The sequence below is a fragment of the Dermacentor andersoni genome, chromosome 3 (genome assembly GCF_023375885.2).
Source record: "Dermacentor andersoni chromosome 3, qqDerAnde1_hic_scaffold, whole genome shotgun sequence".
NCBI classification, from domain to species: Eukaryota; Metazoa; Arthropoda; class Arachnida; order Ixodida; family Ixodidae; genus Dermacentor; species Dermacentor andersoni.
The window spans coordinates 62,619,760-62,647,689 of NC_092816.1; the positions used below are offsets into that span (position 1 = coordinate 62,619,760).

The 27,930-nt window shown below is 48.8% G+C and overlaps 1 protein-coding gene across 1 annotated transcript in view; it reads right to left on the reverse strand.

Moving 5' to 3' along the window:
* SK (small conductance calcium-activated potassium channel) overlaps window positions 1–25,770 on the reverse strand; it is a 499,813-nt gene extending 474,043 nt beyond the window's left edge. Inside the window, exon 1 of the mRNA XM_055062880.2 lies at window positions 23,840–25,770. The gene's annotated coding sequence lies outside the window, so the exon portion shown is untranslated. The remainder of the gene's footprint in view (window positions 1–23,839) is intronic.
* Between the last annotated feature and the right edge of the window lie 2,160 nt (window positions 25,771–27,930).

The window sequence follows — 27,930 nt, forward strand, 5'->3', positions numbered from 1 at the left end:
TTCAACAACCTTTTTGCGAGAGCTGTTACGTTTCGCCTACAACGCGCGGTAATGCCGGCGCGGATGCAACGGACGCCGGGGCTTCGTTCAAAGCGGCGGACATTTTGGCCCGTTCGACGCCGCCGCAACGCCTCCCCGCCAAGCGTGTCCAGGCGTGTTTCAGTGCCACGTGTCTTCGTGTGTGCGTGTGTGTGTGTGTGCCCACGCTTGTCAAAGCGCGGCAGCCGGGGAGCGGAGCTCCCCAAGTGAGGAGCCAGGAGGTCTGTCCGTCGGCGGGTTGGCGATGCGTCACTACACTCGTCTCAACCTGTCTCTCAGCTCGGCCGTGCTCCGCCGTCGCGTGGGCTCCGTGCTCCGCCGTCGCGTGGGCTCCGTGCTCCGCCGTCGCGTGGGCTCATCCCGTGACCTTTCTTCTTGCCCACGACGCCGAGAGTATAAGAGCAGCTGCCCCCGGACGCCGAGAGAGAGGCTCCGATTTCTTCTGTTGAGTTACGTGCTCTCCCGTCTCTCCACTTCGGTCGACCTGACCGGCCGCTCTTTTGCAATGTTAGAATAAACAAGTTGTTCTGTTAGCAGTCTACTCTTGCTTCGCCGGGACCTTCGGATGCTTCCAGTGCCCCAGGCCGCCAGGCCAACGGTACCCTTGGGGCTTGCGACCCATTTGCAATAACGGGCGTCAGCACCGAGACCCCAACAACTGGTTGCCAGCGGTGAGATCGCGACAACGGAGGCCAGCAGCGAAGAGATGCGGTTGAATGTATGCTGAGCAGCACCACGACCATCCGGGAGCAGCGCAACGAGCCCTGTGTGATGACTGGTTGCCTGCAGCGGAACGACTGCGCTGAAGTCTTGGCTGCGAGGTTTGGTGAGTGCGGGACTTTCTTCTTCTGAGTTTTGCCAGGCTTTTGTTAGTGTTAGAAACAGAGCTGGTAATTGTGGTTGTCGTTGCTGCCGGGTTAGTTTGCGGCAAGACAATAGTAGGCAGTAGAGAAAGCAGCATTCAGAGCAGCCATGGATTTGAAGTCGTTGCGCAAACCGAAATTGCTGGAGCTTGCAAGAGAGTTGGGTCTGGATGTCTCAGACAAACTCAGAAAACCAGAACTGCTAAGGGCTATTCTTGAGTTAGAAGCTGAGGATGACGAGCTGTCGGATTGCCTTGAGACCATTGAGCAGCGGGCAAAAAGACATGAGCGCGAACTTATAGAACAGAAAGAAAAAGAAGAGCGTGAACACGCTTTGGAAATGAAGCGTCTCGAGTTAGAGATGGAACGCGCTCGTAATGGAAGTCAGGCACACGGTGCAGGAGAACGAGTATTGTTCAAAATGACTGACCTGATGCGGCCGTTTAAGCTTGGAGAGGACATTGGTTTGTTCCTGGTTAACTTTGAGCGAACGTGCGAGAAGCAGGGGTTCTCTCGGGAAACGTGGCCACAGCGCTTGCTCACTTTGTTACCCGGCGAGGCGGCCGACGTAGTCGCTCGCTTGGAGAGAGAGGAGGCAGAGGATTTCGACAAAGTGAAATCGAGTCTGCTAAAAAAGTACAGGCTGTCAGCGGAGGCGTTCCGTCGGAAGTTTCGGGAAAATGAGAAAGGCAAAAGTGAGTCATATACAGAGTTTGCCTACAGGCTTATGTCAAACATGCAGGAGTGGCTCAAAGAAGAGAAAGCGTTTGGTGACCACGAGAAAGTTCTGCAGTGTTTCGGGCTAGAACAGTTTTATAGTCGGTTACCTGAGAACGTGCGGTACTTGGTCTTGGATAGGCCAGACGTTAGTACGGTGGCTAGAGCCGCTGAGCTAGCCGAGGAGTTTGTGACGCGTCGGGCTCGCGGAGCTAAGGACGGTCAAAAGGGTGAATTTGGCTCCAAGTTTGAGAGGCCGAAGTTCACACCCATGAGAGCAAAGGGGGATACACGTAGTGCGGATGCGAGTGAAAGCAGTCCGACCGAACGTAAGGAGACGGCGGCAACCGAAGCCGAACGCAGAAAGCGGTTCGAGACGAGGCAAGCGCGCGTTTGTTATACGTGCCAGAAGCCGGGTCACTTTTCGGCGCAGTGTCCAGAAACAAAAACAAAAGTCGTGTTTTTGTCTTTATGCAGCACTGACGAGAACATGAAGCTTCTCGAGCCTTACATGCGAGACCTCCTCGTGAACGGGAAAGAGTGCCGAGTGCTTCGCGATTCCGCAGCTACAATGGATGTTGTTCACCCCTCTTACGTAGAACCCGATATGTTCACGGGCGAGTGCGCATGGATCAAGCAAGCAGTGGAAGCTCATAGCGTGTGTCTGCCGGTAGCAAAAGTGCTTATTGAAGGACCTTTCGGAGCACTTGAGACGGAGGCCGCAGTGTCATCTATGCTGCCCCCCCAGTACCCGTACCTATTTTCGAACAGGTCCGATCACCTCCTGCGCGAGAAGGGGCTTTTGTTTGGTGAGGCTAGCGTTCAGGCCTTAACCAGATCGAAGGTTCGGGAGCTCGCTGCAAAGGCGGTAGTTGCGGGGCCGACGTTGTTGAACGATGAGAAAGGGTCAGAGGCGCAGCAAGCTGGTATTCAGAGCACGCCCGAACTGAATAAAATTGAGCCTGTAGCGTTAAAGGCACCAGATACTGGAGAGGAAAATCCCGACACGGGAAAGTTAGAAGAGCTTCCGGTCGAGCTTCCGGGACTAGGCTCAGTGACGAACAGGAAAGACACCGATCAAGTCATTAGTGACTTAAGTAAAGCATCGCTGTCACCTGAGCAGAAAACCGAACTACACCAGCTCTTACAAGAGTTTCAAGGTCTGTTCTCTGAGAGGCCTGGTAGGACTTCTGTCCTTACTCATGACATAGAACTTACCTCCCCAGAGCCAGTACGATCCAAGGCGTACCGGGTGTCACCCCGCCAGAGCGATATTATGGAGGCTGAGGTAAAGAAAATGCTACAGCTCGGTGTTATTGAAGCAGGTGAGAGTGATTATACCTCCCCTTTGATTTTAGTTGAGGTACCGGGCAAGGAACCTCGTCCTTGCGTCGACTACCGCAGGCTTAATTCCATCACTAAGGATCAAATTTATCCGATCCCTAACATCGAGGAGCGCCTTGAGAAAGTTAGTAGCGCTCAGTTTATTTCCACCCTAGATCTTGTCAGGGGTTATTGGCAGGTTCCACTTACAGAAGAGGCTAGTAGGTATGCGGCATTCATTTCACCAATGGGGACATTCCGTCCTAAAGTTTTGAGTTTTGGTTTGAAGAACGCGCCATACTGCTTTTCAAGCCTCATGGATAAAGTGTTGCGGGGACAGCAAGAATTCGCTTTACCGTATCTAGACGACGTAGCGATATTCTCCGCATCCTGGCCTGAGCATATGGCGCACTTGCGGGCAGTGCTAACCCGCCTGCGCAATGCGGGCTTGACAGTCAAGGCTCCCAAGTGCCAGTTAGCACAGGCCGAGGTTGTCGACCTCGGACACGTGATTGGTCGGGGTCGTCGCCGCCCCTCTGAAATAAAGGTGGCCGCTGTGCGAGACTTCCCGCAACCGCGCACGAAGACCGATATTCGGTCGTTCTTAGGTGTCGCCGGCTACTATCAGAGGTACATCCCCAGGTACTCTGATATCGCGGCTCCCTTGACGGATGCTCTAAGAAAGACAGAGCCGCAAACAGTCGTCTGGGATGAGACAAAGGAAAGAGCGTTTAGCGCCCTAAAGAGCGCCCTAACAAGCCAGCCTGTGCTACGATCGCCCGACTACACAAAAGGGTTCGTTGTTCAGTGTGATGCTAGTGAGCGAGGCATGGGCGTTGTACTGTGCCAACGGGAAAATGGAGAAGTAGAACACCCCGTCCTGTATGCTAGTCGTAAGCTGACGAGTCGTGAGCAGGCGTATAGCGCCACCGAGAAAGAGTGTGCGTGTATCGTGTGGGCCGTTCAGAAATTGTCATGTTACCTAGCCGGCTCGAGGTTTATCATTGAAACGGATCACTGCCCTCTCCAATGGCTGCAGACCATCTCTCCCAAAAATGGCCGCCTCCTGCGCTGGAGCCTCGCTTTGCAACAATATTCCTTTGAGGTGCGTTACAAAAAGGGGAGTCTCAACGGTAACGCCGATGGCTTAAGTCGAAGCCCCTAACGTGGGAATCAGCCTCAAAATTGCTTGTTACTGATGTTTTTCTTCCTGAGGCAGGATTTTTAACCTATTGCTTTTGTGTAGTGTTTCAAAGTGATGATGTGCTTTCTAGTGCAATTTTCCGATTTGTGGACGCGTTCTGAGTGCTGCTAAACTACTGTAAGGAACTAGGCAGCAGTATAAAAGGGGAAAGAGCCTGGCAGGGCTTAGTGAGGGTTGTGCCGTGCTTGCTGACTGAGCGGTTGACTTTCAGGCGTGGTTCTAACGCTTGCCGGAAACGAGAACAAAAATGTCAACTCTCCCGAAGTCACTTTGCAGTGTCCTGTGTGATCCTGAACGTGAGAACGAGGCCTTCTCTGTGCGCTGCGCTCAAGAAACGCCAAAGGACGCCCGACTTCGGTTATGAGCATCATCGAGCGACATCCCTCCGGACAGCGGATGCAGTCCCCTGACCATCGGGATCTCCTTCCCCCGGCGGGGCGGTCTGTTACGTTTCGCCTACAACGCGCGGTAATGCCGGCGCGGATGCAACGGACGCCGGGGCTTCGTTCAAAGCGGCGGACATTTTGGCCCGTTCGACGCCGCCGCAACGCCTCCCCGCCAAGCGTGTCCAGGCGTGTTTCAGTGCCACGTGTCTTCGTGTGTGCGTGTGTGTGTGTGTGCCCACGCTTGTCAAAGCGCGGCAGCCGGGGAGCGGAGCTCCCCAAGTGAGGAGCCAGGAGGTCTGTCCGTCGGCGGGTTGGCGATGCGTCACTACACTCGTCTCAACCTGTCTCTCAGCTCGGCCGTGCTCCGCCGTCGCGTGGGCTCCGTGCTCCGCCGTCGCGTGGGCTCCGTGCTCCGCCGTCGCGTGGGCTCATCCCGTGACCTTCCTTCTTGCCCACGACGCCGAGAGTATAAGAGCAGCTGCCCCCGGACGCCGAGAGAGAGGCTCCGATTTCTTCTGTTGAGTTACGTGCTCTCCCGTCTCTCCACTTCGGTCGACCTGACCGGCCGCTCTTTTGCAATGTTAGAATAAACAAGTTGTTCTGTTACCAGTCTACTCTTGCTTCGCCGGGACCTTCGGATGCTTCCAGTGCCCCAGGCCGCCAGGCCAACGCTACCCTTGGGGCTTGCGACCCATTTGCAATAACGGGCGTCAGCACCGAGACCCCAACAGAGCTGATGGCCTAAGTGAAAATTCAGCTCACCTTAGCCGGGTATACTTAAAGATTTGCTTTTGAACAGAACAAATATCATAAATTTCGGCGCAGCGGCTACCCAGAAAGAGTGACTTCCACGTTTCGGTGCACTTATATAAGGGCTGCCAAAACAAAGTTTCCTCTTAGCCCCCGTGTAACGCAGCAGCACGTTCCTCTGGACAACTTCTCTGCCCTGCTTTCACTAAACCTTCTTCCTCTTTCTTCTCTCTCCTACACGACTATGCACTACAGCTATGCCTTAGTCTTCAGCAACCGATGTATGCACTAATATACCCTACGACTATGTAACCTTTACTTTGCAGACCATTTTTCTTCAAATGCAGGCAGTTTTGCCAATATTTGAAAGGATTCGGTCATGTCGCCCGGGATATTCTCTCGACTGAAGCCACACTCGTGAATTGGTAAAGGGCTACCTTTAAAAATCCACCTGTCAAAGAGTACACTACCTTACAACTTCCGTTTAGGCGACTCACTGTTTTCGTGATGCGGTATCTCGAAATGCGTGCCTTCTTCAGCCAGGTAACGTTCGTGCGCAGTTAGAAACTTTACACAATCAACCACCGTATCGACGCAGCAGCTTTTAGGTTGCGACAAATCAGAAGTAGGAAGCAACACGCCTTCCGGCTAACGTAGCCCCCCGTTTCACTATCCGTATCAAACAAATGCCGACCACTCTGGGCAGACTTCCCACACACCATATACTAACTCTAACTCTAACTCTGGAGAAACACACACGGTGCGTAATGCCCTTTGCGATAGGTCACTGCCCTGCGATGCTGGGACGCAAGCGTATACAGGCTTTAGCTGCGGCTGGACAGAACCAATCCTATGGAACTCGTCGCTTCTCTATCAGCTGTCACGCATCGGGAAATGTGGACTAAGCGAATCCCTACAACACCGGCTCCCTTTATACACTACGGGAAAACAGACTGGTTACGCTACACGGTCTCCTGCGCTCGGCGTGACGGGAACGCCAGGAGAGACTCGTTTAATGACGAGCCCCGTGCGATAGGAAAAAAACAAAAAACAAACGTACGAACAAACGCGCATGCAACGCGGGATTATTCGCAGGCACGGGAAGACCATTAACCTGTCCCTCTCAGCACGTTGTGCTCGGTCAGCACAAAACGATACAATAAAGAAACAAAACGAAAGCTTATTCCAGATCGCAAAGAGCGTCCATTTCATTATTCCCTGGCTAGAGCTGGGCATGCCGAATGTTTTGTTATCTTCGGCTGGAGGGGCATATAAAAGGTGCAGCTGTGATTACTGGCGCTAGAATGCGAAGCTTGCAGTATTAAATATTCACAGGTGTATACACCGTGCGGGATCCGAGCGCTTGTAGTGGGAACTTGTGCCAGATAAGCGCCTGGTGGTTAGATGAAACGCTACTCTTATCTTTGCCTCGCCGCATTGTTCCCAACGGCATTGGTGAACGTCGGCTAGCGAAGTGGCGCATACTGCGGACTGCACACCAAACTTCACAACTGCCGCGTTTGGAGGAAAATGCAACAAAGTCGGTCTTATATAGACGGTCTCAGAACCCCCATAAACAGGGTCTTTCAGCGAACACTTTAAAAAATATTTAAATTTTACCTGTGGCAGATATCACAATTCTAGTTCGTGAGCTGGTCTACTCGAAGCAGCGGACAATACTTGCACAAAGAATCGAGATCCAAAATCGGCTAATTAACAAAAAATCAGTAATTAAGTTTTAAGCTAATTACACTATGGCCCATATTGCAATTTACAAATTCTAGCCGTGGAGTTCGCAAGGCGGATCCACATCGAACGAGTTTTCAATATGACATCAGTTTCTAGATAGAAATTCCCGAACTTTGCGGAGAAATGCATTGGCATTCCAGTTAATTTGTTAACAAAACGTCGTTTCATGACCTGAAGCACACAAGTAACTGGGCGTTTTTATCCTAATAACTTGTCTTTCTTCTTCTTATTTTTTTCGCTCTAGTAGTTAAGTGGAAGTTTTTCGGGAATAAAGTGCCGGTGTAGCCTGGTGGGAGCCGTTTCCTCTACCTGTTACCACGCCTATAGCAGGAGCAAACCGGCATGCAGTACCGTGGAGTATTGAAATTCAGAGGCAACGAGTTCCTGCTGCTTAGAACAAGATTGCGGTTGCAATTTCCAGCTCCTCCGGATATTTTAACGATAAGGTCGGCAACAAGATGGCCAACTCACTTTTAGTCGGGTGCAAGTTTGTGGAGGTTAATGTGTCTTTTGAGAGAGATAGAGAGCTCCGCTTCGGCGTCGTCTCCCAAATCCAAGGCGTCAAAATGCCACGTTAAATCAGGCCAGTTATTGCAATTTACTACAGGTATCCTAATCAACGACCACGGTCATCCTGTGAAAATAACAGCAATGGAACACATAAGCTTTGCACGGCGCGTGCGCCTGTCCTGGATATCGGCTGGCCAGCGAGTAATCAAAACGCCCGCTATAACCGGCGCTTTCAATGGGGGCGTTACAAAAGCGGAAATTATATGGCTTACTTTTATCGCTGATTCATTTCCCGCCGCACACCTCGTCTCGGTTATTGCATTACAAAAGGCCTTTTCACAGCGCTGCCGTCCAGCTGCAGAGCACGCACGGCGCGTTTTCGTACACAAATATCTACCGCACTTTTACGCCCACACCATACCAGAAATTAAAAAAAAAGAAAAGCGCGCGACACATGCGAGCCAGTCTGCAGTATTAGTTAATCGGCCTCCAGAAGCCGGGCGCAGGTCATTTGAATCCATGAATCCAATTCGAGGCACGCCTCCGCGGCGGCTATTTAGAGTCCACTCGACGGCGGATGATCGATGAGGGCTGCATGAATGAACAAGTCCTGGCATTTACGCGCGGAGGATACTGTCGGCGCCGCGGAGCTCTTATTTTCGTCAAAATGGGAGTTTTCGCGGTTGGTGAAAAGGGGACGCACGCGAAGGCTGTTCCCGCCTTCGTGAGTGAGCGGTTATATTCTGATGACAACGGGAATGCTGGAAACTGTTGGGTCGTCGACTTCTCCAGAAATAATAGATTGTCAAAAGAGCAATGGATGATAACGTGAGGTTATATGAAAAAACAAAACAACAAGCAAACAACTACTCCCTCAATAAAGCACATTTTGTAAACATGGTTATATAAACAACAGCATTAAATACAAATTATAGGGTTTTACGTGCCAAAACCACTTTCTGATTATGAGGCACGCCGTAGTGGAGGACTCCGGAAATTTAGACCACCTGGGGTTCTTTAACGTGCACCTAAATCTAAGTACAGGGGGGGTTTTCGCATTTCGCCCCCATCGAAATGCGGCCGCCGTGGCCGGGATTCGACCCGGTGACCTCGTGCTCAGCAGCCCAACACCGTAGCCACTAAGCAACCACGGCGTGTCAGCATTAAATATAACGAAATAAAGAGAGTAAAACACTCACACAAGTCAACCAATGACCAACACGAAATATGCTGCCACATAACAGTAACGCAGAAGGGCATAAGAAGCGTTAATGCATAGACAAAATGCCCCTTTCAGAACCTGCCTACGCCCTGGGAGAAGAAGGCGGGCAAGGGGCATATACTCGGAGCTGTGGAGTGCTGATCGACATGTTTACGATAGCTTGCTGCAGTACCTATCGAGGCGCTAGAAAATTATTTGAATTTAGGCAGTCCAGCTAATATTTCAGAAAAACCACATTCCTTTTTTTTTTTTAATAAGTGTCTCTCTGCATTCCTTCCTCGACACTTACATTTAAATTTGAATCACCCTACTCAACGCATCCATTTATTCTCCTCCATCATAGGCTTGGGAGAGAGCTACGTAAATGCTGTCAAGGAAACCAGTTGTTGCGCCCCTATGAAGGCAAGTGTCCATGTCGAAACCTTGGTTTCAGAGCAGTCCTTTGTGTAATCATCTGTTTAAGGCAATTTGTTGAAGTGCGACACTCTCACACATTGCACAGTGTCAAATAGCCACAGTCGGTCACGCAATCCGATCACATTAGAGTAACGAAACCTCGTTGCTCAAACACGCAGTTCCGTAGCAAGACAAATAGCTACTTGTGCTAAAAGGAGCTGCGTTGTTTGGAACGGCCGCTTTGTCAATTTAAAACTGCATTGAAATTGTTTCTAGAACACTAAAAATGTCAAACTAAATTAAATCTTAGCGCCGAGACGTTTCACCGCACCTGTAAACGTGCAGCAATGCCAGAGTGGCTGTTCCATGTGATGCGGTATGCAGCAGTTCTCTATGCACAGCTTATTGTGCACGCGCGAAGTGAGAAGCGAAGGGTTACTCGATTACAACATTCGTAATTATGAAGTTAGTGTAATGTGTCAACTCAGATGGCGTCTTACAACTAGGCTTCTGCGCCTGTATGCGCCAAAGACAAACTAAGGCGTTGGTTCGCCTCCCGTGATGTATGCATGGGCCTAGACTGTGCGACAGACTGGGACAGTGCTGTTTGCTGCCTCAGATTTCTGGGCGCCGATTCGCGTTTTCTGTTTGTACTCATCTCTTTCCCTTGTTCTCTCCTTAGACCACCCCCTCCCCCCACTTTTCTTTTGCAATCCCCATGAGCAGGGTAGCAAACCGGGCCTTCCTTGCGGTTAGCCTGTTTATCTTCCTCACCCTGTCGCTTTTTCCCTTTCTGTCCGCGCTTGTAGTACGTCAGAGCAAGGAAAAATATGCTCTATGGCCCAAGTAGCGACGGGAATTCGACGAAATCGCTTTGGCAAGGCTTTGAACGCGTCAAAAGAGCACACGAGCGTAACCCACTATAGGAGTCGTAGCCGCGAAACTGAAACGATATGTACAAACGCCAGAATACTCTAGCGCCAAGAATGCTGGCTGTCAACGCAGTGGACGATGCTGAGCGATGCATGGATCGAGACACTCTCGTCGTTCCGGCTGTCACTGTACAAGCCAAGTGCAGCGTGACACGTTGCGCAAAGTGGCTTTCCACTTCTCGTGTCGGACACGACGATGGGAGGCAAAGAAAATAGCCCCGAGCGACATCTCACCCACCCACCCGTCACCTGTCCTATCGTGGCAGCAGACGACGGTGTCGACATTCCGTGGGACGGAGTCCAAGCTGACACATCTGCACGAGTAGCCGCGTCCCATGCGTATTCGTAAGACCTTACTGGGGGGGAAAAAAGCAACCTTTCTATGCATCTCTCTCTCTCTCTCTCTCTCTCTCTCTCTCTCTGAAAAGAAAAATAGCTCGCATTGCCTTTCTTTATCTCACCGGATGGTCACGTTACTCTGGGTTGCGCCCTCCTCCACTGTTTCTGCAAGTAACGGATTGCAAGAGCGCATGACTCTGAGCCAGTTGTGCTTCACAATCGCAACAACACGCCAGCTGAAAGTAAGAGCGTAGGAAGTAACACGACGACAAGAGAGGGAGCAGTTTGTTCATACCTGCTTCGCCTAATTCATCTGGCAGTGATCACCTTCTACTTGTACGCTCTGACGCAGACCGTTTATAGCGCCGTCTGGAGCGTAGAAAGGAAGCTGGAGAAACGATGTCATGGTGCAAATACAATGAGATGAAAACATTCCCTCACACGGATCGGCCAGGGCTCCAGCTGTCATATATCTAGAACTGGTACAGCGCAACATACAAAGGAAGAAACAAGCCGAGCCGGCCAGATAAAAGAACAGAGCGCTGACTTCCAACTGGTTTATTAGCGAGTTGCACGAAATATCGCTCGCTAATAAACCAGTTGGAAGTCAGCGCTCTTTTCCTTTATCTGGCCGGCTCGGCTTGCTTCTTCCTTTGTATGTTGCACTGTACCAGTTCTAGAATGCAATACCAACTCGCCCAGTCCTGAACCCTAGTGTCATATCTCCCCGCATCCGCATGAATGCCATAGAGGAAACCATTTCGTCATTCGCTGTGCACCCTTACTGTCAACTCGACGAATGTGAGCATTATTCAGCAGCAATTGTACAAGGGCAGTCAAAATTCTCTAGTTTCTCTTTCCCTCTAATGGAATACGACAGCAGAACTAGAGCACAGCTCACAAACGTCCCCCGTTATCGCTAATAAAGTTGTTCAACGTGTGCTCCGTGTTTACCCTCGCCCATAAACTTCCGTCTCCGTAATATATCACAATATTAGGTTCCCCATTTGAAGATTTGGCATTTTCATCGCAGCCTTACTGATTGCTGCACTTCGTCGCAATATGAGTGGACCCCGCAATTCGTGTAATCTACCTGTCCGTCCATACACAGCCATCGAAAGGGTGACCGAAACAAATACAAAAAAGCAACGTCAGCAGCGCCATAAGTATCGACAAGATGTCCAACTGTCGTTGTTCCCATGTGAACGTTGATTATAACGACGGTTCAATAATTCAGATGCAACCACCCACTGTTTGGTTCCATCAGATAACAGATAGATCCACCGTGAACGCCATGTGGAGTATAGGAAAACTTAAGATTGCAGGCTTCCTTCGCAAAATTACATGTTGCTTGCTGTATCCGAGGGCCAGTTGGTTCAATTTATATTTTCTTCCCCTCTTAAGTCTTTTAAAGCCCGCAGTAAATGTTATGAGCGATCGATTCTAGACATAAAGAACTGACAATAGCGCTCACATTTTGCTTTTGATTCAATTTATTCTTTCATCCTTTTGACGACGTCGCCGGATCTGCCCGCGCGTCATTTTCATCAAAGAAGGTTAGGAGAGGACAGTTAAGAGCCTTTCTTTGAGTTTTTCTCTATTGTCACAAACGGACCTTTCCGGGAGAGCGAATTCGATTGCGCCACGGCTCGCACTTATTTCATATTTTATCGTTGCTTCTGACATCATCTTCGTCCAATAGAAGTGTTGAAATGCGATGAACATTGATAAATTCGGTTCTTGAATTTTGCAGTTTCCGTTTTCTGATGGGCGTTTCGACGAGTGAAGCGGTATGATCATGCGAAAGGTACTAATTTACCAGATAGGAGATAACAAAAAAGAAATTTGTTTATCTACCCAGCGTTTGAGGGAAAGATCAATTAATGTCTTGGAAGGAGAAAGGTCAGTGGAGGTGGACTACGTGTGTCCGCGACGAACCACGTCGAACAATCAAGTTCATTACGATACAAATAAATTAGGGGCGAGGGGTGTGCGGCAGCCGCCGTAGACGAGTACTGAGGATCAGTTTTCACCCTCTGAGGTCCTTTGAACCTGGGCCCAAGGAACGACGCACAGACGTTATTACATTCCACCAACTTTATAACACGGCTTCACTGGAAGGGAGTCGAACCCAGGACACCGTGCTGAGCATCACACGCCATAACCACTTACAGCCATAGTGCCAGGTGAGTAAAAGGAGAAAACAAAATAAACCAAATAAAAATAAAAAATAAATCAGTGTTGATTTGGCGGTAAATGCGAGTGAAATGCTTTAGCATTACGTCACATTCGTTTGAGGTCCCGGATCCATGATTTAAACTGCGTTCACCAAATTGCAAAGTATTGTTCAAGAGTTCACTGGGACATACGTCCTGTCTCTTCCTGGAGCGAAGTGCAACTTACCAGCACCGATTACACACACACACACACACACACACACACACACACATATATATATATATATATATATATATATATATATATATATATATATATATATATATATATATATATATATATATATATATATATCTTAGGAAGCCAACAAACCCAGACACCGAAATTACTTGTGCTTATTATTGAATTAAAGAAATGATAAATTAATGGAAATGAAAGTGCATGAAGAAACAACTGGCTGCAAGGGGGATACGAACCCACGTCTTCGAACCCAGTTACTGTCGGCGAAATAGATCACGGTACTCGTGACGCCCGCGGCAGAAAGGATGTTCCACATCCACCGCCATGGTTTGTGAGTGGTGGCGCTGGCTAACACTCCCAGGGTTAGTTTTCGCAGTGAAACACCAATACCCCAGAAAGTGGATCGGAAGACGGCGCCTGGGTAGTTCAATTAGTAAGAGAATCGCACGCGTAATGCTGAGACGTAGGTTCGTATCCCACCTGCGGTCAGTTGTTTTTACGTCCACTGTCATTGCCATTAATTTATAATTTCTTTAATTCGATTAGCAAGTACAAGGAATTAGCCCTATGTTGTCATTGGTGTCTGTGTTTGTTGGTTTCGTATGATTAATAAAAATCGGGCCCCTCTGTTCATATATATATATATATATATATATATATATATATATATATATATATATATATATATATATATATATATATATATATATATATATATATAGTTTTCCCCTTTCACATTGCTAATGCTAGCGCATTAAAAGGACGCACACGGACCGACGCGGTCTATTGTCATTCTTGCGGATAATCGATGGTTGGCATTTTTTTTTCCGGCGCACATTTGTGCCCTTTCGTCGCCTCCTTGCGTCTATACCACGGCTGCGGCGCCAGCGTTCCCAGAGAAACACCTGGCCGACGGGCTGCGCGCGGCAACGTCAACCAGCCGAACAGAAACCAGGGCTGCATCGACGAAGAAAACCTTTCGATTCCTAAATATAGCACTGTGCCAGCGCGAGCTCCGGCTGGTCCGCTCGCGTCCCTCTTGCGGCGGCGGCTGAGCGTCGCTCTGAATCGGGAAGGGCAATGACCTCGATGTACTGGCGCTGGAGATAGGGAAGCACATACTGTGGGAGCCCGAGAAATGGCCGAACACAAAAATAAAAATAAATATAAAGGAGGGCAGGGAGCAGGAACGGGCGTCACACGCACACACCTCCTATTCTTCAATACAAGGAGAGAGAGAGAGAGAGAGAGAGGCCGTACTTTGGTGTATTACGCTGCAAAGCAAAGGCCAACGTTTCTGGAATTGGACTTATCGCGCTCGCCGCGATGCAGAGAGTCGGGTTCTCGAAATCGAAGCGCGCGGTGCGCGTTTATATTGTTCACCATTGATAATCCGATCGGATACAATATAAACCTGTCGCCGCACAGTTCAGGCGTTCCGCTGTACTCTTTTTTTTTCGAAGAGTTCCGCGTGTGCTTTTGTGTCTGTGTTTGTGCTTTCTTCTTTCAACTTGTGCAGGTGTAGCTGTAACTCGCAACGGTTTGCTGTTTAATAAAGGGAAAATCAGACGTCCACCCGTTCGTAGCAAATGCTGCAAAGGAAACCCATACGGGTTCCTCGAAAGAAAAGCCTCGCAGTTGAAGAAAAATTCGTCCTGGTCCGGTAATCGAACCCGCGACTACCGTCTTTCAAGGGAGCTGACCATCAGAGCTGACCAGGCGGCTAGCAGATAGCAGGGCGAAGTCGAATTTGTCAACAACTCGAAGCAAAGGCAAGAGTTTGACTTAAATGTTCTGTGGAAACTCGCCAGGTGGAGAGAAGTAATTAATAAAGGGACAGATAACACATCCACCCGTTCGTAGCAATTGCTACAATTACTTTCACTCCACCTTGCGGGTTTCCCCAGGACTATTGCGTCAAGGTTTGCTGTTTACGCGACCAGTGCTCCGTTACGGTTTCGCGCCAATTGGCGAAGCAAGACACATACTGACACACACGCAGGCACGCATGTCTCGAGCCTTGCATTTAACATTCGAGTAGATAGGCGGTGGATCGGAAGTGTCCGCACACTTCATGTTTTCGACGAGAGATCTGAAACTTTTACTTTATCTCCATCCGAGGCCTTAAAATCCCTCAACGAAGTGCTGACCTCGTTCTAAAAGTTACGAAAGGCCCTGAGCCGGATGCCGGGGAAAGCGGTACCCATAAAGAGAGCCATTTGAGAACCACCACTGCAACCAACTACGCGCTCGTCGGGCACATTTCTGGTCTGTTGCAGCCGGCGCGCGCAAAATTACCGCTATAGAGAAAATGTTGCTATGCGCTAAAATGTCGAAATTTCGATATAAGGCACCGACGCGGTTCCGTTCTGTAGGTGTTGTAGAAATATTTTGAGTACTGTGCCCATTTCTGGGTGCTTCTGCGTGTTTCTTGTATATTGTCTGTTATCTTCAATGCCTTCCCGGATTTTTATGGAATTTCTGCGTGTTCGTGCTGTGTGAATGTATTAAATGTTTTAGTGCTTTTTCATTACTTCCGTTTTTTTTATTTACTATTTCATCTTTTTTTTTTGCCATACAACAGAATTGGCCAAGAATGGTCACGCGCGGAGTGACACATACTGAGTGGACAAATAAAAAGAAATAAAGTAAATAAAGGAATACGCTATATATAATTCATCATTGCATAACCAGATCGACGTGCTTGAGAGATGCCTGTGAGCAGACATTATATGTCGGGGTTTTATGTAGGAAGGCATTTCTTGGGGGGGCAAAACAGAAATGGGCGTACTTGGTCAGCATACTTACATAAGCCCCATCACGGGTACTTTCACATAACCTTTGTATCTATATCCACAAATAGATACGGTGAGATAGCGACCGAACCAACAGCCAGGAAAAATCCGAGAAGGTAGACAAAGAAAGCTTTGCTTTAATAATGTCCAGTCATTTATGTAAGAACGGCTCGCTTTCAGGCAATCTTCATACGAGTGTGTTCCAATTTATTACTCGGCCAGTGTCGCCGTGTTTGCAACCCTTTGAAACATTGTGTCATGCTACAGTATTACACATCTCTCCCTCAGCAAAAAAACGCAAGAATGTACGTGCACCTGGTAACGTGCTGGCCTCTTGTTTTTCGTCGCTGTCGTTGCCATGGTGTCTGAGATAACTGAAAGATGTTGTTTATCGTTTACAAGCTGCTCGCTGTCCGGACGTCTTATTGCGAACGGTATTACATGCAACGTGCCAGCGTTCCCATTCCTTATATATGTTTTTGCCAAACTGACTCCGCGCGAACTTCGTATTTCATGTTACTTTAGAAATGAGAACATTTCCGGTATTCAATTTGGCGCACGGTGGTTGTTTTCCCCCGAATATTCGTATCTGATTCGACAGAGAAAGTTAAGTACCGGAACTCTCCTATAAAACTATACTTCAGCGCCTTCTGAATGCATTGTTCTGAGTTCAGTGAGACTCAAGGGAGCCCAAAGGTCACCACTTTCTGCTAGACTGATCATATATCTGTCATAATTGCGGCCGCATCAGGACGTTAACAATTCGTTTTTAATTAGCCAATGCACTTTGCAGACAGGGACAATAAATTTGCACATCGTTTTTCATCTCTCATCCGAGCGCGCGTGACAATATGTTTCCCAGCTGCCATACGTGGACGTCAGCATGCCGGTTGCTATTTGAGCATTGTTATAGGTTCCGCGAATCTTGCCTTGTCGCTGTCGACGCATTTCTTCCAAATTTCTTTCATGCTGCTAACATTGTTTTTGTTTATTCCTTAAAAACGTGAATGGTGCTTTTTGGCACCGGAGCTCTCTGAGCGGCCGCTTGATTCGCACGCATTCGTGAGCAATTTCGCGATTTCCAATGGCAACTGCCTCACAGATGTCGTTATTCAAGTATCGCAGCGCATTTATTGCTCTTCCCTTGCACCGAATTTCGCGACGTTCTAACGAAGGTGAAGAACGATGACAGTGCTAAGACTGTGAGTAACGAATCTAACTGTGAGTAACGACCTAACTCTTTGTTGGGTCGAATTTTTGCCGACAAAACAAGTAAGACGCCAAGCGCAGCAACAACAACAGCGAGCACAATCAACGGGTCATAAATATCTGATCTCACGGGTCAAGTCAGTCGTCCGCTATTTGGACAGGTATCACGGTACACTTGAGGACGTTCGCTCGCGCTCTCGTACAATCGAGAATGTGCAACATCATTCGCGTCACACGTGCACTCTCATCAGGAAATACTTTTCGCTACGGAATAAGCGACCAACACCAAATAGTATTCGGATAAAATAGGCGCGTCTTGAGCCTACCGACGAATGCATAACAGCGACAGTTCAGTGGAATACGGTCACTGCGAAAAAACACTACAATCCACACGTGATGCTGTGCTTTTAGCTCAAATGCAATTGAAAATTATGCACGATTTCTGGGAGAGTGTGACGTGGACCGGAGTATTAATTTCAGTCGGCTCCCTCTGGAAGCAATATCTGCTTTTTCTTCTTTGAATATCGCTAAATAGATTGTAAGGCGGAGACGCAAAAGGAAAATGTTTTTAGAACGAAGCTATGCGCTCCATTCAACTCAATGGTGCAATCTGGCAAAAAAGTATAATCGACACCTTCGATTGCGGGTGAAATGTAACAACGCTCGTGTACCCTGCATTGGGTGTACGTCAAATAATTCCAAGGGGTCAAAACTAATCTGGAGTCCCCACTGCGGCGTGCCTCATAATTATATGGGCGATTTGGTATGCAAAACCATATATTTAGTAATCAACACCATATTTACGATCATGACCATGACGCAGGCACAACAATGGAGCCACAGGAAATTCGATGCACATTGGAACTTCGCGTTTTACAGCGAAGCTGTATATGGCTCAGATATGGGGTTTCGCAGCGTCCATATGCAGATTGTATCATCATGTGGGCCGATCCTGGTGATAGTGCAGACAGGGTCTAAGCTCAATGGCACATACCCTCGTTTGCTCGGGGACCTGTAACGCGCCCTTGAGCTACCATTGTCTCACCTGGGACCCACGGTAAGAACAGATGTTTTCGAAAAAAAAAATGTTTTGTGCGACTTTTTCAAAAAGGACTGTTAAAAAATTCTTGGCGCCAACTGCGCGAACGCGTTCGTGCCACTGCTCACGCGTTCATCGTCTTCGTCTTCATTCCCATGCAGCTGACTCCGTTGTGCAAAAAGCTATCGTCATCGGCAATGGCTCGATCGTTGTCGTCTTCTTCCATAGCTGACTCGTTGGCGTTCCTCGGCGCAACGAATACAGTTATATAGATTTATATAGAATATATTGATAAATTTATTAGCTGAACACATACGTAAAGCCTGCCCGACTCTTGGCCAATCCCCGGGAGTGGGTATAAGCCAAACTTATCAAAGTCATCATCATCATCATCATCATCATCATCATCATCATCGGCGCAACCGCTCACGCATTCCTCGTCGTCTTCTTCCACAGTTGGCTCCGTTGCCGCTCATCGTTACAGCCTAGAATCTCACTTTTGTCGTAATGGGGAGGCCGCGTTTGCGGGGGTATGAGCCGTTGCTCAAGGGGGTATGAGCCATTCATTTTCTACACCAGACCCAGTTCCGGGCCGTCCAGAGGGCTCACGAAAGGGCGGAGGCTCACGGGCTTCCCGTCCCAACGTGGGTGCGGCCCGCGACCCCTGCCGGCCACTAAACCAAGAGTGGGTGGGGAGGGGTTCCTCAGGACACAATAAAGTTATTTCCTCCTTACGCGACGGACACATTTAGTAACAGAGGTGATACGAGAATATGTGTGCGCACTTATATCGTCACGGTGAACACAGATCAGGACAATAAATATGTTCGTGCGTTTGTTCAAAATAATTTGTCCCCTCTGTGTAGTGCGCTAAACAGCTTCCCTGATCATCCACTTTCAGAGTGTGGAATGGCTCACGAATTTTTTGCGTGAAGGTTTAACGACAAAGTTGAAATGGATGGCAGGGCGAAACCTGAATTGCAGTTCGATACAACTTTGTATCCGTTTCTAATAACAAAAATTTGATGCCGAGAACTCATCAAGGCGCGTAATCATTTACTAATCGTAAATCGCGAAAATTATTCAGCCGACAATATACATACATGATGAAGCATTAATTTGAGCTTCAACTTGCCGCGAGAAATTTACAGCAATAATCGACGCGACTGCGCGGTAGTTCGCGCTTTCCAATCATGGCATCACGTGGGGCCGTAAGTGGTCAATTTCCCGCCGAAAACAAATGTTGGAGACATAGTCCAGGTATTTCTGGCTCAGTCGGTCCTAATGCGCCGATTGACGTATGCCTCCAGTTGGAAGCCACGACTTCCTTGTGCAGACGCTTGGTTTGGTTTTCGTCCACTGACGACGCATGCCGACTGCGAGAATTGAAGAAACACCTAATCTTGACCTGTCTTGCGTCTATTTATTACCGTGTCTTGACAACTACAAGAAAAATTAAGAAGGTAGATAATTACTTAAAATAATAATTGAATCTAAGAGACTAAACAATTACTTGCGTTTTCTCAAAAAGTGTGTGCGTGTGTGTTTTACGTTCGGTGCGTGATTTCTGGGACAACCCGTAAGGTAAATGTGAAACAGCCGTCGAAAACGCATGACGACGAAGAGAGGGAAGAAAATATTTGCTCAAAGACGGGAAACGGTGGTAAGAAAGAAGGAGGAAATGAAATAGCCCATGGTTTCATCCCTTTTTTACAAGCAAGAAGGAGAGAGAGAGAGAGAGAGAGAAAGAGAGCTACTGAGAAAGAGCACGTAATCTTAAACGATTTCTTCCTATCATGTTTCGTTGGAAGGAAAGAAGAAACAGCACTCTACAAAGTTTGATATCTGCTAGTTCGTTTAGAATATAAAGTCAACAAACTAACAAACAAAAATAACACATACACACACAAACACACATACACATGAAAGAGCGTAGGTTAGGGCGTGTTGGTATTCCATAACTGAGGTTTTTTAGCGCACGAAAAAGGACGAAAGACAGTGGCAAGACGAGGACACAGCGCTAACTTCCAACAATGGTTTTATTCCACGAAGCGGTACACACATATATATACACACATTCACATACACACATACACATACACACACACACACACGCGCGCGCACACACCCGCACATGCGCTCATTGCCTCTCTGTCTCTCGAACAAATACCATTCTCTTAATGAATTGCGAAGGTCAAGTACTGTCTGCGTGCCTCTAAGCAACACCCAACATCTTTTCAAGTGGGAATTTCTCCTCGTGTTTATGTCATTCCAGACGTACCGCTGTAAAAGGTGTCGTATATTTCTTTCAGGGCTCACAACCGCGCTTTCACGAGTTCAGTTAGCTGACCGTTCGTGCGTATGTAATAGAGCACGAAAAAGCTGCGATCTTCCTAATAACTATTATACTATTGCATAAATGCCACGCATACCTAATGTGACTTTCCTATACTTTGGCGTTCTGGTTACATTTAAATTTAATTAAATGCTGTGGTCTTACTTCCCGGAAACACGATCTTATTATGAAGCACGCCGTAGTGGGGGAGTGAGAATCAGTTTTGACCACCTGATGTGCTTGAACGTGCACTTAAATTTATGTGCCCGAGCTATGCGGCCGGCGCGGCCGTGATCGAACCTGCAACCTTGAGCTCAGCTACGCAGCGCCATAGCCGCTGGGATATCGCGACCGTCCTCAACGCGCGGGGACTGCTTCGTCCTCCCCCCTACCCACGTGTAGGTTAAGAGGCGGGCACCCCAGCTCGGTGGAACAATAAAGTTTTCAATCAATCAATCAAATCGCGGCCGGTCTCCCATCAGCGTACAATGATTGCGAACAATCAATAACTGCCAGAACTGTGAGTAATGGACCGAACTCTTCGTTGGAGGAACTTGTGGCCAGAAGTACAACGATGAGCGGCGTGTGCAGTCATCGGTCGTCGAGTCTAATCCTACCTTCGATTTGGTCAAGTCCTGGTTAACGCACGTCCTATAGGCGGGACGCTGAGAATTTCACAAGTAACGCCTATGGGAGACCGTTGGGGACGAGTTAGCCGTGACATGTTTGAAGAAAAAACGCGCACACTTTCACCACCGTGTTATAGCCGGCCTGCAGCTTCGGTGCGCAATGGCGCGGGCCGTGTAAACAAAATTCTGGCCATAGGCCCGCATATGCTCCCGCGCGTGGGTGACGAAAGCGTCGGTGTATGCGAATGCGTAGGCAGCGTCAGCCGTGTACGGGTGGTGTGTGCGAATGTCCGAATCTGTCTCAATAGCAAATCGGAAAGAGCCCTATTCGACACTGTCTTTCGATCGAATATTTGCTATTCGTAAATATGAACACTTATCGAATAGTTTTCTAAAATTTCTAAACGACAAATGAGCTCTGTTAAAGGTAAAATTGGAGGGAAAATACAATAAATTCCTCCTCGCTAGCGTGGTATACGTACAACACGCCACAATTACGTAGGGGAGCAGGCTACGTATAGGCCAAGGAGCCACATTCTATGCATGGATGATTCGCACTTTCCCAAAAGTCCTGTGTATGCGAACGAACGGCTTACTTGTTCCTAATGCTTCCATTTATGCAACCCAAACACGATCGGGCCGACTACTTCTGGCTCGACTACACATCCAACACGACTTTCACATACAAGAAAGAGTCAGAGTGCCAGAACTGTGGAGACGCGTCGTCCGAGTTCGACCTCTTCCAACCAAGATGGATAGAGAAGACCATACTGGACGCCGCCAAGCTAGGGCGGAAGCTTTGGAGCGTCACTATGGCAACAAACATGGAGTTTACTATGTAGATGTCGCTGGGCCAAGCCACGGGGGATGGTATACAGCAGCAGTCATACATCAGGGAACACAGGTGGATGGGCTCACTTTTCGTGCACCAGGTACAACAGAAGCAGAAGAGGTAGCCATCGCCCTAGCTGCCTGTGACTCTAATTCTAAATATATCATTACGGATTCGCGTGGCGCGTGCCGTAATTACGAGGCTGGTTGGGTCACCCTATTGGCCGAGCGAATACTGAGAAACTGCAGCAAGGATGTCGATCCAACCCCCCGCTGTATAGTTTGGACTCCTGGCCATCAGGGCCTTCAAGGGAATGAAGCTGCTGATGTGGCAGCCCGAGCACTCACTTACCGGGCGTCCCCTTTGGCCCCTGAGATCCTGGAACAAGAAGGCGGAATTCTCTTAACTTTCACAGACATTTCTACCTACTATAAGGATAGCCATTGCCGGTACCCAGCCCCAGCTAAAGGACTGGGGAGAGCGACGTGACATGACAAGAACTTTATTTGAGTCCTGACGGACTGAGATCTTGGGGAGCCAAAACCGAAGGCTCCCGAAGATCAAGCCGGTGGCTCCGCCCACGATGGGACCGGGTGATCAAGTCGTGGGCCCTCTGGACAGCCTGGAGTTGAATGTGGAGATAGCTGCTCTTGAGAGATTCCTGCCATTGTTCTTTCGTGATGGGTGGAGAGGCGTTAAGGGCTGGGCACAGCCAGAGCATGTGGTTAAAAGAGCATGAGTCATGACCACATTTGGGGCACGACCGAGAGTGTTCAGGATCTATCTCGTTAAGGGATCGAGGAGTGGGATACGAACGGGTTTGCAGGAGTCTGAGTGTGGTAGCCTGAGGTTTGTTCAATTTGGGGTGAAGGGGTGGAAATGACCTCCTGCCTAGTCGATAATGGGCATATACTATTTTTTTTTTGTAATCAGATACATTTGGCACTGAAACCGCTGAACGAGGTGGGAGGTTTAATTAATACCCGGCTGCGGCTGCTGCATTTAGGTGGAGGCAAAAAGCAAGAAATCTCGTGCAGTCAGATTTACCTAAAAGAACTCGAAATAGCCCAGAAGAATCCAAAGACATCCACTACCGCGTGCCACATAATCGGCCCTGATCTTTATTTATCATAAGACAGGCAATTTTGGAAAGTTAGACCCAACATTTTAAATATTCTTCTTTTTTGTAATTGAAAATTCGATATAGGGTGTATGCGCGTTTATGGATACTGTTGCCTCGATGAATTGCATTTTGCTACTGTTTTGTCATTCCTATTCCTTAGCGTTAGATCATCTGACCTTTTAGCAAAAGAGCGTTTTAGACATCCCTCCAATCTGAGCATTGACATTACGATGCTTCATAAACAATTGACGTCGTGCTGGTGACGTTTAGGCTCCAACACTTGTGCGCAGGCAAATGAGAAAGCAACGCTAGTTGTCGTCGATTGACGTAAATATGATTGGAAAGGCTACGTGTAGAAATCATATTATGCTCGTCTTCACGTTCTATGAGTCCCGTAAATGTCACGCTATGCGCGTTTTTCGACGCGCCGTGCCGTAGTCGCTCTCTACTAATATGCTAATGGAATAAGTCATTGTATGGTAAAGAGCTCGCGCTCAAACGGAAAACAGACGGAAGTCGTCCTGCAAGCATAACTTCAGTCGCTTCGGCTAAGAAACATGTAGAGAAAGCCACGTGACTACCGCTGAGAAATCGAACATATTCCGATCTATCTTCCTTTGAGATAACGCTTTGATAAATATTTGCGATAGAGTAAACGTGAAACAACCCGCAATGACGATGTCAAGGTATAAAAACTCCCGGATTCCTACTCGTACGAACACCCCCATTCGAAGGAGTTCCTCGGATGCAAACAACTATCTATACACCAGCCATTACACATAACAAGTAGTATTAGCTAATGCGCAACACTAATCCCCCAATAGTTACACAGTAGAGCAAGCCCACGATAAATACAAAAGCGAACATTCTGCATACTTAACCTCCATATAAATTTTCCTTTCATTTTTTTTTATCCTTTAAAAGGGCAAAACAGCTGAAGTCAGACAACTACAACAAAAGATAAGGAAATGCCCCAACGGGAACTACACGGAAATTACCGTCAATAGAAAACTGATACAACTAGCTTACCGTTACGATGCGAAGTAAAGGTGCTGTCGCTGACGCCACGTGCAAGTCTACGTTGTCACACACGATCAACAGTGCGACGCTCCTCGAACTTGCGCACTTTGCACAACACCGTGACAAACGTGACACCACACTTTGCGTTTGCAGCGTTCGGAGCTCAGTGCTGGCGCAGGCGGTAGGTGCGAAGGTAGCGCTCAAACTTGCAGGTTTGCAACGGACAACGCGGCAGCGGTGTAGCCAGCATACGACGATGACGCATCAGCCAACGCGTGCTTGCACAAAGCGACGTCGCCGAGCTTCGTTCACTGCCGTCTGCTACGGCGCTCGTGTCGTCTGCTACGCGCAGCACCGGCGCCTCCGCCGATTGCAAACCGCGACTCGCGCCGGTGCACCGCCGTACACAACAACCGGAGCAGCACTTTCACCAGAGAAGTATATCAGCACAAACTTGATCGCCGAGGCTCAAGAGCGTGGTACACTCGGGCACAAGGGGGAATAGGTACTCAAGTGAGAATACTGCAAATAAACGCCTTGCTGAGAAGCGAAACATTCTGCAAAGAATACATCATGAAAGGGGCTCGTGGCGAACTGTGGCGCCAACCAAAATAAGCAGCTGGGCTGGCGAGGAAGTGAGGGCAAAACCTGCACTTTGTTCGTGCAAGCAGCGACACGCGCTAACCCAGTGCCGCCGGTCTGGTTGGCTCGCGCTCAGCAGCACTCACAATTCAAAGAAAAAAAAAAAAAACAAGCAAGGTGCTGGTTCGGAGCAAAGAAAGTGAAAGTACAGCGAAAAGTTGAATGGCCCTATCTCTTTCTCCAGGAGGCACATAAAAAGAAGGCTTAATAAAGAAAAGAAAGAGAAGGTAGAGAGAGGAAACTGAGGCAAAGAGAAACGAGGAAGCGCTACAGCCCGCTAGCAAGTTGAAGTAGAGAACTCGACGGCGTCGCCTTCCCGCGCAGCTCGTCGTTTGCAGTGCTCACGAGAGGAAGGAAACGCTCGCGCCGACGACGACACGCCGCCAAGTGCACCGCAAAAGAGAGCGCGACGCAAAAATCGGGGGCCCGAACCGGCGCGGTCGGACGCCCCTCCCTCAACAACGCGGAGTTCTTAGCAGCGCGCCGAGCGAGAAAGAACGGCGTTACTATCAGCGGCGCCGCCTGGTGGCATGAACGCCAAGCGCAGACCCGGGGCTCGAGGTGCGGGAGAAAAAAAAAAAAGGAACGAAAGAAAGCGCGAAGCAAGGAGGCGAGGAGGAAAGATAGGAACGCAGCCAGCCGCGGTCAGTCACGTGGTTCTTTAATTCTTTTCATTTTTCTGCTTTCGTGTTCAGTAACTTGAGGTCGAAAGAGGAGACGATGGCGGGAGTTGCAGTGGCTGTATTGTGTCCTATGCGGTGTTTTTCGACTGACTGCTGGTGCATGTCCCATTTTGAACAAGGGCAAAGTATAGGGCTTCGTGGAAAAACACCGTTGAGAACCAATTCTAAACCACAACAAACTTCGGCAGTTCTGCCCGAAATGTTCATGAAGCCGGCTTACTGATATCTTGCAACTTGGCGCCATCAAGTCCCTCAAACGCCGTCCAATATCTGTGCTGTTTTTCCTTCTCCAAAATGTGCATTACATGTCTTGCCCTACTTTATCTTAAACAATAAAAACACATTTCGGACTTGATTGCAGCGCGTGCATAACGAGACGAAATACTGCGGCAATGAAGCACTGAGTGGATTGATCTGATCACGTGGGGCGCGAGTGGGCCAGAAGTCCACTGCAGAAAGAGCGAAAGAGAGAGAAAGAGAGGCGAATAAAGAGAAAAGTCAGTGATAATAGTCAAGGCAGTGCTCGGTTAGCTGCTCAACACTTGTGGAAGAGGAGAGGGGAATGATTTTAAGTAAAGAAAGAAAGAGAGAAAAAAAAAGAGAACGGAAACGGACAATCAGAGTTTACGACACGGAAAGGCGAACAAGAAGGTTGACACGTTTTTTTCTTTCTTTCTTTTGTGCCATCTTAGGACACAATAAGCGCCTTTGCTCCATAGTGGAACATAATGTGGGATTTGCAGGCGCACTTCATATCTTTGCAACGCTTTCGCACAGAGGGATGCTTCGACTTCGGTAGTCGAGGCTTTATCTAGTAGTCTCGGTAGTCTCGGTTGGTAAAATCTCAAATCTGCAAATGTAATAAAGGCCTACGGCACTAATTACGATGCCTCGAGAAGCGTATAATATTTATCTTGTCTTGATTCAGCTATATGCACCATGGGGTCATTTTCGCCTGCTCAGCCAGTCCGCGGAACAGCCGTATTTGCCAACTTAATTAAGTTTGCGTATCCACACACACTGCACGCACGCTGATGTCGTCGGCTCCGGTACACGGACACGGTCGCGCCGCTCAAAGTAAAGGCTGCAGTCTGCACGGTCATTTTATATTATTAGCTTATCGCGCGCATATCGGGAAGTGTAGCGTGCGAGCGTGCAGAAGAAGCGGAGGAAACGGCGTTGGCACTCGCCCTCACGGATCCGACGTGGATGACGGCTCTCTGCTACTCGAGACAAGCGGTCAGAAACTTCGCCAAAGGATGGATCTTAGGGAGAGCGGCCCGAGTCCTCAGCAATCGCTAAGTACAGCGGGAGATAGATCTTCAAACCATAATTCAGTAGTTCCCGTCGCACATGCGAGAAGTATCGGAGACACATCGCAACCGAAACGAGACGGCACACGCCAAGGCGCGCGAGCTCGCGAACCACGCCGGCGAGCGTCGTCCATGGGGCAGAAGCAAAGATTGCTTGGCGAGCTACATCGACATTACCAAGGCCCTCTGCCTGGCCCGCCGAACCTACCCTCGGCCCAGTGACAAGCGGCCCTCAGACAACTGCAGACGCTCACGTACCCTAAACCGGCACAATACCACAGCCTCTACCGCGCTACAAACCCGACAAATATATGCAACGTCTGCCACACTGAGATAGCCACTTTAACTCACATGATCTCAGATTGTAACGAAAACTCGCACGGTGCTAAAGCCGGAACCCTCCCGCCGCGGTGGTCCGCTGCCTCGCGCAGCCCCAGCCTAGGTGACCAACTCTGGGCCGTCCAGCAAGCCCGCGAGGCAACACCTCAACATGCCCGCGTGGGAGACCTGCAGGACTATCAATAAAGTGGTTACCAACCAACCAATACAGCTGTCCGACGCGTCGTCGAAGAAAGATATTTAGTAGAAAGGTGCATGAAAGGCAAAAGTTGTCATCCGCCAGGCGTTCAGCACGAACCTTCAAAGGAAACTCATGTCGCTTTCTCAGGAAGGAAGCTTTGTAGTTCAATATTCTCCCTGGCCCGGGTATCGAATCTGGGGCCAACGCCTTTCCAGGGCGGTCGCTCTACTATCTGTAGTGACCAGTAGGATAGCAGATCGCAGAGGGAGGGCGAATTAATCGGCAAATTGAAAAAACAGCGATAATTTCCCCGCCTTGCGGATTTTTCACTAAGGTTAACTAAAGAAGTTCACTAAAGGGGTAACAGAAATCAAGCAAAAACACGAAGCATGCAACAAACTACACGAACTTAAATCAATTGGACTCAACGCCGTCGCGATTAATGGAAAGTACCAATGAAAATACCACAATAATTCTAAAAAAGAAAAACAAATCGTTAGAAAAGAGATCCACAGAAGGGCGAGGAGGCGCGAGGAGGATGCAGCGGAACTATGAGGCGGAAAGCGGAGGAGGGCATGGCGAAAGCGTGAGAAGCGTAGTGCCGCGCACGAGCGGCTTTGCGACGATGGCTACGAGATGGCACCAGAGTAGAGTGCGTCGTCTAGGGCTGTCGGCGGTGGCTTCTGTTAATCGCGCCCACGCGCAGGACCCCACGCGCCGGCTCTCGCGATCTCCATTTAGAAAGGCAGTCGCGCCACACGTCGCTCCGTTTGCAATATTAGACAGCTTTAGTTACACGTACGTAGAGGCTTCACGTGCGCAAACGTGAAAAGCCTACGTACCTTACGTGCACGCCATCTGAAACGCTTTTAGCTACACGTACTCGACGCACGCCAAGAGGGACCCCGTAGCTACGTCTATCGGGAAATGTGAACACGGCGG